An 11,578-nucleotide genomic window follows, 5' to 3' on the forward strand; every position below is an offset into this window, starting at 1 on the left:
AGAGTATGTTACATTTTCTTTCTCCAGCTCTCCCAGGCAGTGGGGTAGTAAGTAGGCTCTATTCAAGATTGTTATTTGTAAGCAATTTTTTTTTTAGTAATTGGGATTACTCAAATAATTACTAAAATTACTCATTTTAGTAATTGTGTGGCATAGCTGTTTTTGTTTAAGGCAAGATTGTACTTTTCATCTTACAAATCTGACTATGTACAGGAAACTGAGGACTGAGAATTTGCCATTAGGATACTGGTCTAGGTTTAAACATTTTTATTGCTTATTTAAGTACATAACAAAGATTTAGAAAACATTTTATTTCACGTATTTAATATCATGCTTGCTTGCAGGGTGGAAAACTCCTTTTAGATAAAAATATAACAGAACAAAAACATTTTCTTTCACCCTAATGAAGTTTACATTCTTGTGAGAAACAAATATATATATAAGATAATAAAATATATTAGTAAATATTATTAGGAAAACTCACAAGGATATTCTAATATAAATTCAGGTTAAGATAAGTTAATAAGTAAAACACTTTTTGTCCATGAAAATACATTTGACATGACTCTCTGGGAAAATAATTTATGGCCCAAACAAATCAAAATACCTTCTTGTCCTTTTGCAGAATTCCCCCCACTCCCTTATATTTTGATGGACAGAGGGTTTGGTTATTATGTCGTCTTTCCTTCATTTTAAAATAACTTTCTATTATGAAATAATTGCAGAGTTACGTGCAGTTGTAAAAAATACACACAGATCGTGTGTACACTTTACCCAGTTTTCTCAGTGGCAACAACCAGCATTAATCGGTCGAGCTACATATCTTAGTCACATTTCTTCCAACTGAATTAGCACTTGTGTGCATATGTGTATGTATGTGTTTAGCTTTATGGACTTTATCATGTCTATGTTTATGTCCTCACCAGTATAGTCAAGACAGAACAGTCACATCACTGTCCGCTTGCCATTTTATAATGTGGTTTCTCTCCTAACCCCTGGCAACCACTAATTTGTTTTCCATTTCTATAATTTTATCACTTTAAGGATATTCTAAAAATGGAATTGTGTAGTATATAATTCTTTGAACTTTCTTTTTTTTTTGTTTGGTGTAACTCCCTTAAGACTTAACCATGTTGTGTTAATCATGGGTTTTTTCCCTCCTTTTTTTCTTCTCTTTTTAACTTGGAAATTTACGTTCATCTTAATTTTGTAACAGCAGGTTTTTTTTTGTTTGTTTAGTTTTTTTTTTGTCTTTTTGAGACACGGTCTCACTATGTAGCTCAGGCTGGTCTCAAACTTACTTTGTAGCCCAAACTCACAAACTCACACGATCGTCCTGCGTCTCCTGAGTGCTGGGATTACAGGCGTGTGCCCCCATGCCCGGCTATAACATCATTTTTAAAATGTGCTTTTTTGTGGGCATATATGTTTTTGTGCATAAAAGTTAATGAACACCTACAGTACCTAGAAATGATATTTTAAAAATTTGCACTCTGATTCTTTGGAGCATTTATTGAGATTTAGTGTGTTTATTTTAGGGTTGGTTTTCATTCTGTTAGTTTAGATTTTCTTCATCCCTGCTGGAGGTCAAACTTTGGGCTTCATGTATGCTGTCTTAGGTCTGGCACTGAGCCACAACCCCACCCTTTTCTAGTTCACACCTTCCACTGGAACAGACATGCATAAAGTCAAACTAGTCTCCCCTTGTTGCCTAGAGGTAATCCCTCTTCATAGTGTGCACATATGTGCCCATTGAGACCATTTCTATACATACATATGCATCTATGGTAGAGCTGGATACCTAATACATATACTATTCTTATCTGTATACACCACAGAACATATATATGTATATATAATTATTATTATTAACCTGGGTTGTAAAATAGCATAGATGGTGGCTTAAATGATAGAAATTTATTTTCTCAATGTTCTGGAGCCTGGTGTCTCACGTCAGGGTGCTAGCTAAAGAGTAAGGGCACTCTCCTGCTTTCAGACCTGCCTGTGTCTTTAATGTGGCTTTTCCTCTTGCAGGTACAGAGGGAGAGTGCTGATGTGTCTGCCTTTTTTTTTTCCTTGTAAGTGCACCAGTACTTCTGGATTAGAACTCTGCCCTTACGACCTTACTGAATTTTTATTACCTCCTAAAGGTCCCAGATCTTCAGATATAAGTACATGGGGCTAGGGCTTCACATAGGAGTTTGGGGGAAAACACAATTCAGTCAATAGCGTAGAAGTTTTTTATCAGCATTTCTCATGTTAGCTTAGTTTATGTCCTGTTTATAAAGTAGTTATTGAACCAAAATGGAACATGATAAAATAATTTGTTTTATGAGCTGTTTTCTGAAGATGTATATATACTTTTGGCATGCTGATGTATATGAGCTGTTTTCTGAAGATGTATATATCAAATGAATATAGATAGTTTGTTTCCTCCCCTCCCATATTTAGGAAGTAGTACTGAACTGGGAGTCCTGAGATTTTATTTTAGTGCTGTCTCTTACAGAGTAACTTTGTGCCTTAAGCTAGTCATTTGCTTTATGTGAAAATACATTTCTTTACCTGTAAAGTGTGAGATGAAGTGGTGGAGTACTGCCTCGAACCCCTTCAGAAACAACATCTTATTTTTGGAATGAAAATATGTAATATATGTACAGTTTAAAAATTTCAGTAGCATAAAAGGATATAGAGAGGAAAATAGAAAGTAGTCATCTTCCACTCTAAGGTTCCTCAGCCATCTCTCCAAATGACAGTCACTCTTTCTTCCTGTTGTTTATCCAAAATATTTATATCTAAAAATACTCTTTACCTATATGATCATCCATACATTTATATTTCCCATCTCTAACACATATGCACATGTGTGAGTGTACATGTGGAAGCTTGATCTACCTTGGATTTTCTCATTTAGTTGCTTATTTTATAGTTTGTCACACTGACATGTAGAAATCCACCTTGCACTTTTTCATAGCATAATGTTGAGTTGCATACTTTTTTAATGATGCAGATTTTTTTAATGATGGATATTTAGATTGCTTATAGCCCCCCCCCCCCACATTGTACCCAGGGCCTTGCACATGCCATTGAATTATCTCCCTAACCCCTATAATTTTACCAATATAAATGATAGTACCCAATTATGTCTTATATACATTAGAGGATATATGCATAATATTAAGGAGTATACAGACTCTCCTATGATCTAGCTCAAGCTTCGTACATTAAAAAAACAAACAAACCTCACAAAACCTGTATCGCAGCTTGGGCAACTTAGTGACAGACAAAATAAAAAATAAAGGGCTGGGGACATAGCTCAGTGTGAAGGCCCTGTGTTCAATTTTCAGTATTGCCAAAATTAACAAACAATCCAAACCCAAACTAAAAGAAAAAATAAAAAACTCAAAAGAGTAGTGTTATTAATAGTCTTTCATTGTTAATTTACATTCTTGACATAGATATTTGAGGCTACTTTCAGAAGTTTCAGATAGAACGTGATAGAACTGGATAAAGCTGGAAAGAATTTTATATATCATTTGATTTAACTTACTTGTGAACTATTCTGCCCTGAATTAGATTAAAATGTATTAAATTGAAAAAATCAGGAGTGAAAGATAAAATGGAATGGACCCCTTTATTCTTACTGTTTGGTTGATCTGAAGATCAAGCTCCGGACTTTTGGCATGCTAACCATGTGCTCTGCCCTCAAGCTGTACCACTCTTCTAGGCCCTTTTAAATTCCTAAATGATAAGTGATCTTTCCAGTTCATAGGCTCTGCAGTATATCTGCTATCTCTGAGGAAGAATCTCCTTGATGTAGATGGGACAGTGAATCTTCTCCTTATTCCCAAAGCTTGGAGAAGTTAGCAGGCAGCTTTGTACAGAAAAAATTTAGTAAAGTCCCTCAATACATAAAATTGATTTTATGTGTACAAATAATTTTTTGAACAATTTAGATTATGGCGAGAATTTATTCACGTTAATGTAATTTGGGCTAATAACAAATGGAGTTTCTTTCATACATTCAGTTAATTAACATTTATTGAGTAGTTACTCTTGTTACCGTTTTAGGTTTTTAGGATATGTTAGTGAACAGAGTAGATAGATCTCTTCCTTTGTGAACCTTACATTTGAATGGGTAGGGCAGACAGTACAACTCCTGTATAACTGCAGTAAATTCAGTTTGTTGAAAGATGACAAGTGGTGTTAAAAAAGTAGAATAGGGTAAGAAGTGAGGTTGTAGGAGTAGGGTTGTTACAGAGTTAAATAGAAAGATAAGGGACCGACCCCACTGATGGTTGTATTTGAGCACTGCTTGGAAGGAGAGTGGAGCTAGTTATCAAGAGAAAGGTTATCTCTGGCAGAGAGAGCAGCTGGAGCGAAGGTCTTAAAAACGGGGAATGCCTGGCATGTTAGAAGACTGGTCACTGCTGTGGAATGAGGAGGGGAAAGCACTGAGACTTCTGCTTTTATCTTTGGTCAAATAGAGTGAGTGATCTGATCTGACTTAGGCTTCAAAGGTAAGGGAGGGCAGGAGAGCATTTGGGAGGTTACTTACAAATAATGTAGCCAGAGGTAGTGATGTTTAACACAGGATATAGCAGTGCAAATCTCTCAAATTAGTTGGATTCCAGATGTATTTTGTAGATACGACCAAGATAATTTTACCTTGGTTGTCAGGGTGTCAAGTAAGAGGAGTCAGGGATTAGTTTCAAGGACCTTGATGGACGGATGGAGTCAACATCACCTCAGATGTGGAAGGCTACAGATGGAGTAGATGTGGGTGAGACGATCAGGAGGGTGACTGTGTTTTTTGGTGGGTTTTGCTTGCATGTTTGCTTGCTTATTTTTTAAGACAGGGTCTCACTATGTATGTAGTTCAGGCTGATCTTGAATTCACTGCATTAAAGACTGGCCTTGAACTCAGAGAAGTCTTCCTGCCTCAGCCTCCCCAGTGCTGGGATTACAGGCCTGTGCCACCATGCCTGGTCTAGGAGTGTGATTTTTGAATAGGTTAGTTTTGAGGTATGTCCTAGCTATTCAGATGGAGAATTTCAGGAGATAAGTAGATATGAGCCTGGAGTTCTGGAGAGAGATTGGGACTAAGTATAGAAACTTTCAGTTAGTGTTTGCGTGGTATTTACGTCTATGGGGTTGGATGAGATCACTAAGAAATACAGTTTCTGTAAGAACTTTGAGCACAAATATTTATTGATGAATCTATAAGTTTTTTTTTCTCCTAGGAGAGAGAATAGGTAAGTAACATTTGGGACTTCTTGTGTGCTGGTCATAGTATATATAACTATCATGTCACATTTAATATTCATAACTGTTTCATGAGGTAGGCACTACTTTCATTTGATATTTAAAACTATTACTTAAAGCTAAGTAATTTGTCACTCATAGTAAGTGGTAGACAGAAGTTTGTTTTGTTTTTACAGTTGAGAATAAAAGGTAAACCTTGCTTTTCCTAATGCAGCACATTCATTAGAATTAAATCCTTATGTGAGAGGTGCATCCATACTGCTGGGTTGTTTCTAATTAGCCACTGTTAGACAGCTAGGTCAATACAGAGCTAAAGATAAATGCCCCATTTAAAAAGGTAATAGCCATTCAAAAATCTTGGGCAACTTACAGAAAAAAGAAAGATCAGTGGGTGTTATGTTAGGCAGCTTTTTGTCATTATGATGAAAAACCTGAGATAATTGGTTTATAAAGAGAAAAAAATGACTTCGGCTCACAGTTTTGGAAGTTGCAGTCCGATTAATTGTCCCTGCCTCTGTGGTAAGGCAGTGTGTTGTAGCGGGGAGTGTACCGTGTGAGTCAAGGAGCAGAGGAGAGAGGCAGAGGCCAGAGTCCCAGAGACCCCTGGGGGGGGGGTCTGTCTCAGTGACCTAAGGACCTCCCTTCACCTCTTCACCTCTTTGCCTCCTCAGCCTCCACACACTCTCATCCGCACCACCCTGGGGACCAAACCTTTAACACACAGGCCTTTGGGGGAATGGTCAACGTTGAACTGTGGTGGGCATATAAAAATTATTCAGCTTCATCAGTGGTTGAATAAAATGAGCAGTAGTTTTTTGCACTTTTTAAGTCAGTCAAAGGATTGCTTTATGCTTCTTTATGGCAGAGTAGTACTCCATTATGTCAAATACCGTATTTTCTTTTTTTTTATTTTAAGGAGAATAAAAAAAATAACAAAATAACAACAACATAGACAAAAACAAGACAATAAGACAAAGCAAAAACAATAAAAAGGGTTTCAAAACAAAATATAGGAATTAACAGTGGTTGTTGTATTATATATTGCTATTTTTAATGAAGTTGCTCAGATTACCAAATGTAAGAATGCAAGATTGATCAAACCATTAAAGAGAATAAAAAATAATAAAAAAATTAGAAATGATACAGAGCTTCACTAAACAAATGTTAGGAAAACATCTATGGTTGTTATATTCCACATTGTTGTCTTCAATTAGTTGTTTAGATTACCAGGTATAAGCATGCAAAATTGGACAAAAAAATTTAAGCATTAACTGTTCCTTTCAATAAACCATTAGACATCAGCAGTACAATTACCCCAGCTATCCTTCTATATATATATATGTATGTATTTTCCCCCCTTCTTTTTCTCCTTTCCCTCATCCCACTTGTTTCTTCCCTTTGAGCAATTTCTTTGCCTTTCATAATATCTCTGAAACCGTGTGGGAATCAGTGTGGAAATGTATGGGGTTAATAATATCCCTTAGTTATTCAGGACTGATCAGGTCTGCAATCTCCTGAGTGTACAGCGAAGGCTAAATAAAAAGAGGCAAATGGAATGATTTCAGGGCTCCAGGATGATCAAAGCCCTCTTACATAATTCAAGATTCTCTCAGGGCTAAGACTATGACCTTCTCTGGGTTGCCCATATTTATTTGGTTATCAGAAGAAGGAAGGGGGGAGTACTCAAGAAGGGCAGAACCACTCAAGGACTTCTCTATGTAAGGTATTAAGTTAATCCGCTGAAGAATGAGTTGCCTGAGGCTGTAGTCTTTATCTAGTTGAGATCTGACCCAGGTGTCCTTGGTTGTGATTCTGTCTTGTCCTTTAAGGCTTTCTGGCTTCATCCACCCCTACAGGTTCCAGTAGGGATTAGTGACTCACAGAGGTTCGCTCTGAGTCCGCCATTTCCAGATAAGGAGCATAGGCCTTGGACAGATTCACAAATGAACATGAAAAGCCAATTGATTGATTTAAGTCCTGCCCAGGTCTGCTTCATAGTGGTCTCCATCAGAGATTCCTCACAAAACTAGGATTAGAAGTACCATATTCTTTATCCACTCATGTGTTGATGGACTTGTAGGGTGCTTCCACAATTTAGCCAGTATGAATTGTGCTGCTGTAAACATGGATGTACATATATCACTGCATGTGTGCAAGGGAAAAGGCATTCTTTATTTTTTTTTGTATTGGAGGTTGAATCCAGGGGTTTGCACATGCTAATCATACACTCTACCATTGATCTACTTCCCAGCCTAATACATTCTTCATATGTGTATGTTGATATGACCTTTTCAGAGGTCAGCATTCGTTAAAATTAAAATGTTCACATCCTTCGGCACAGTATTTCCTTTTTAGACTCATCCTACAGAAAAAAAGATGTATGTGTAAAGTTTTTAGTATTACAGCTGATCTGAGGTAGTGTAAAGTTGAAAACAGTGAAATTCCCATTAATAGGCATAGGCAGGTCATCCATACATTAGGAAGCCACATGGCAGTTACAATAAATGAGAGCTTTTTATATTGATAAGAAAAGATATTTAAGATATATTGCTGCTGGGTTGTTGTGGCATACGGCTATAATTTTAGCACCTGGGAGGCCGAAGCAGGAGGATTGCTGCAAGTTGCAGGCCAGCCTGGACTATGTAGTGAATTCAGGGCCAGCCTAAACTACACAGTGAGACCTTGTCTCAAAAAAAAACCAAGAAAAGATACATTACTAAATGAGGGAGAAGGAATTTATAAAATTATATAACAGTTTTAAAAGATGTAGGTATAAGAGAAAAAGACCTAGAGAAATGTATGTTAATATTATTTTTATGATGACAGTATAGATTCTTTCTGTATTTCTAGACTTCTAAAAAATTATTTATCTATCTATTTATTTATTTATGGTACTTGGAATCGAACTCAGGACCTTGCACTTGCCAGGCAGGCACTTGTGCCGCTGAGCTATATCCCCGACCCTTATTTATCAACAGTAAAGATGATTAAAGTACACCAAAGCCCAGCCCTCCAGATGTGAGCTTACTATGGGATTTAGCACAAGAGTTGGAGATGTTTGCAGTTCCCTGTTTACTTTCTCCATAATTCAGTGTTAACCTTTTCTGGCCAAACCATGGGTCTTACATTGATCACTGACTAGTAAACTGGTTTCAAAAATGAAATTTTCTCTCATTAAATTCCAAGCCTTTTTTTCTGAGAAAAGAGAAACAGTGGAAACTTAAAAACATACTGCTTTACTGGCAGCTTTGTTTGGGAAAAAAGTAATCATCTTGGATGGATGCCCAAACTGACTTTCATTGGAAGATTTTCTTTTCAGTAAGTGCTGTATTCGTATTGCCAGTACCGGACAGCTTCCTTCAGGAGTCACACTGGTTCGTGTGCTGATTGTCAGACTTGCAGCAAATTGATCTTGGGAGCCTGCAGTGCTGCAAGGCTCCTCAGAATCAGCTGTTGTGCTGCGGTTTTTTTCTCTTTAAATTTATTTTTAATTAATATCAAAGTAATACATGTATAAGGTTGTTAATATCAAACAATACTGTAAGACTTGCAAGGAAAAAAGAAGTCTTCTTGGCAGACTACCCTTTCTTGGTAAACAGTCTCCCAGTTGATAAAACTCCATCCTGCCCCCATGCCCTCCAGGTGATTGCTGTTCATTCGTTCAGCTACGCTTCTCCATACTTCCTCATTTTTGTATTAGTGCATGTACAGTAATGACTCCATTTATCATGGGGAGTTTGTGTGTGTACATCACACATCTTAATTTTTTTGTCCCTTTCACCTACTGTCCCTCCCTGCTCTCTCCAACTGTATTTGCATTTTCTTTTTTAAGTCCGTTTTCCCTTCTCCCCCACTTCCCTCTCATATTCTCCTTCCCATTTGTAAAGATCTCCCTGCTTTCTATTACCTTTTATTTTGCTCTTTATAAATAATTTTGGGTTTCTCTTTTTTTTACTTTTTGTAGAGGACTTTAATCTGAATAAAGTCATAAGTTTTCCAGTAAATCTCCACTGGGTTTTCTGATAATTTTAAAAAACAAACCCATCACTGTCCATGGGAAATGGGCTATACCGATAGATGTTCTTTCAGTTTATCCGTGATTTCACTCATCTTGTCACCTGGAATTAGCATCACACTTCGCAAGGGCTTCATTGGTGCATCATCTAAAGACTGCCTGCCTCCCCGACAAGTGTCCCTCCTCTTGCACTGAGTAGTTGAACTTAAGGACTGCCTTCTCATAGAAAAATTCTTCCTCTGCATTTGCAAACATTAACTCATCCTTCTTTTGGGTGCTCTTTTTCTTTTTAGAATTGGTTTTTCCTCCTTCCCCACATGTCTTACTAATCAGAAGATATAGAAATAGTACTTCGCACACGGCTTCTTAGTTTTGTGTGCCTCCGCTAGTTCTTTCTGAAGTTGCAGGTGCATGGGCAGAGCGATCTGTGGAGGGACATGAATGAAGCTTTCACTTAGCAGAAAGCCCACAGGCTTGGTGTTGTCATTTAAAAGCTTGTCCAGCTGTTGAACCATGCTCTTTGCACAGTTCTTCTCACAGCAGCTTAGAATCAACTCTTCAGTTTGTTCAGCACACTGGGTACCCTTTCTTTTGGTTAAATTTAAAAGGCTTATGAAATAAAAAATCTCATCTTCATCCACATCATCATCACTGTCTTCTGAAACATTAATTTGCCTAATCACACTCCAGATAGGGTTCTGTTGAATGAAGAAATCTGTTAGTTCTGCAGTATTCACAGGAGCCTTTAGGAAAAGCTGCTGTAGTAATTTCTGAATTCCATCATAATCATTATCTGAGGTGGAATAAGCTTCAAATTCAATATTCACTTCCTTGTCCACGATCACGTCCTCTTAGTCCTCTTATTCATGCACTGTCTTCATTGTCTTCGTCCTGTCACTTCATCTTCATCTTCCTCCTGTCTCTTCACATTGGACCGGGGCTCCCTGCGGCTGTCTATATTTTGAGTTTCTCATACAAGAGAAAACATTGGATATTTAAGCTTATGTGTCTGACTTATTTCGCTTTACTTTAGGGTCTCAAGTTACATCCATTTTCCTGTGAATACTTCAAGTTTATCCTTTATGGCAGAGTAGTACTCCATTGTGTATAAATACCACATTTTTTTTTAATCCATTCCAACAGGTGTGTTGATTGTCATATATGCTACTTCCAAGATGTAGCGATTAGGAATTGTGCTGCTATAAACATGAATATGCATGTATCACTGTATATGATGTCTTTGACTCTTTTGGGAAGATAACCAGAAGGGGAATAGCTGGGTCATATGTCAAATAGAATTTCTAATTTTAGTTTTTTGAGGAACCTGCACCCTGATTTCCATAGTGATTGAACTAGTTTACACTTCCACCAACAACATAGACATGGTCCCCCCTAGCATTGCTGGTATTTAATTTCTTGATGATGGCCATTTTTTTCGGGATTAAGATAGTGTCTCAGTGTTTGTTTGTTTGTTTTTCTCCGGTACCGGGAACCGAACTCACGACCTTGCGCTTGCCAGGCAGGCGCAGTGTCTCAGTGTTTTAGTTTGCATTTCTCTAACGACCAGTGATACTAAATTTTTTTCATGTTATTTGTTGGCCCTCTGTTTTTCTCTTGAGAACTGTTCATTTCAGTTGCCCGTTTTTTAAAATTGGGTCTTTTATATTTGGGGAGTGTTCTAAGTTTTTTGAATTCTTTGAATATTCTAGATGTTAGTCCTCTGGGGAATAGCTGGCAGATTCTTTCCCCATTCTGTAGGTTGTCTCTTCTGTTGATTGTTTCCTTTGATGTATAGAAGCTTTTAAACTTGATATAATCCCATTTGTTGATTTTTGATATTATTTCTTGAGCCATTGGAGTTCTGTTCAGAAAGTCCTTGCCTCCACATATGTTTAATAGAGTTTTACCTACTTTATCTTCCAGTAGACTAAATGTTGGTTATCTTAAAAACCTTCAGGCCAAAACCATGTATGATATGTACTCCAAAAAACAGTAGATATCCAGTTAATAATGTCTCTTAGTTAATGCAGGCTCATCAGGTCTGCAATCTCCTGAATAAGTGTATGGTGAAGGCTACATAAAAGAGGCAAATGGAATGATTTCAGGACTCCAGGAGGATCAAAGCCCTCTCACAGAATTTTTTTTTTTTTTTTTTTTTTTAATTTTAAAGAGTAAAAGAAGGATAACATAATAATAAGGGGGACTTAGCAAATTACAGACAAAATGGTAGGAAATTATCAATGGTTATTGTTTTACATATTGTTATCTACAAAATAGTTTCTCAGGAAAACAAATAGACAA

At 37.1% G+C, this 11,578-nt stretch overlaps 1 protein-coding gene and 1 pseudogene across 1 annotated transcript in view; one reads left to right on the forward strand and one right to left on the reverse strand.

Annotated features, from left to right (window-relative positions):
- Positions 1–11,578, forward strand: part of Pan3 (PAN3 poly(A) specific ribonuclease subunit) — a gene marked incomplete in the record, with an annotated part of 146,064 nt that overhangs the window by 7,421 nt on the left and 127,065 nt on the right.
- LOC106146823 overlaps positions 9,328–11,578 on the reverse strand; it is a 19,645-nt pseudogene continuing 17,394 nt past the window's right edge.

Source organism: Chinchilla lanigera, unplaced genomic scaffold (genome assembly GCF_000276665.1).
Source record: "Chinchilla lanigera isolate Chin_1 unplaced genomic scaffold, ChiLan1.0 scaffold00096, whole genome shotgun sequence".
Taxonomy (NCBI): domain Eukaryota; kingdom Metazoa; phylum Chordata; class Mammalia; order Rodentia; family Chinchillidae; genus Chinchilla; species Chinchilla lanigera.